This window comes from Phytophthora parasitica (genome assembly GCF_000247585.1).
Source record: "Phytophthora parasitica INRA-310 unplaced genomic scaffold supercont2.4, whole genome shotgun sequence".
Taxonomy (NCBI): domain Eukaryota; phylum Oomycota; class Peronosporomycetes; order Peronosporales; family Peronosporaceae; genus Phytophthora; species Phytophthora nicotianae.
The window spans coordinates 2,262,179-2,262,926 of NW_008648990.1; positions in this window are offsets into that span (position 1 = coordinate 2,262,179).

Below are 748 nucleotides of genomic sequence, written 5' to 3' on the forward strand. Positions count from 1 at the left end.
ACGAGTTTGTTGGTTAAGATGGGCCGATCGAGGATGTCGGTTGCGCGATCCGATCAACACAAATCGCAGCGTCCTCGTTCCTACGGATTTATATATGGTAAGACGTTGTCAAGATTGCAACAATGATTTTATTTTGTCTTACCCTGACGAAACGTTACTTCAGCGTTACCACTTCAGGTTACGGGATAAGTCATTATTCTAAAGCCTAAATGTATAATTTCATTCCTGATATTTGTTTCGGTTTTTTCCACTCCATTTAGGTTTACACTATGCCATCTAGGATTGGTAGAGGTGTAGTATTCGCGGTTCACTTCCTGTTCCTGGCCGAGAATGAAGATGGGTGAAGGAGATAGGAAGGAGAAATCATGCCTTGGTATCGTGATCGCAGATCGTATTCATTCCGCTGTTGATCTGTTGGCTCGTACTTTTGCTCGAGATCTCACACCACTGAATGAGGTAGGTGGCCTGCACTTACAAGAGGTGGAGAACCAATAGCATTGTTACTACATAGACAATAGATTGGAATTGACGCGCGAGCTGCAATTTTGAGCGTCTTATGATCGTCATTGGCCATAAACGATTGAATATCCGGATTCTCCACCCCAAGTTCGTCAATTTACGGAAAACCGAACTCAAGAAAAAAATGAAAATTCAATTTTTCGAGCAAACATGTTTTGTCAGGAAATGTAGCTGGTGAGTTAATAAATCGAAAGAACGCGATGAGCTCTTTCGAATGCGCTGCTTTTTT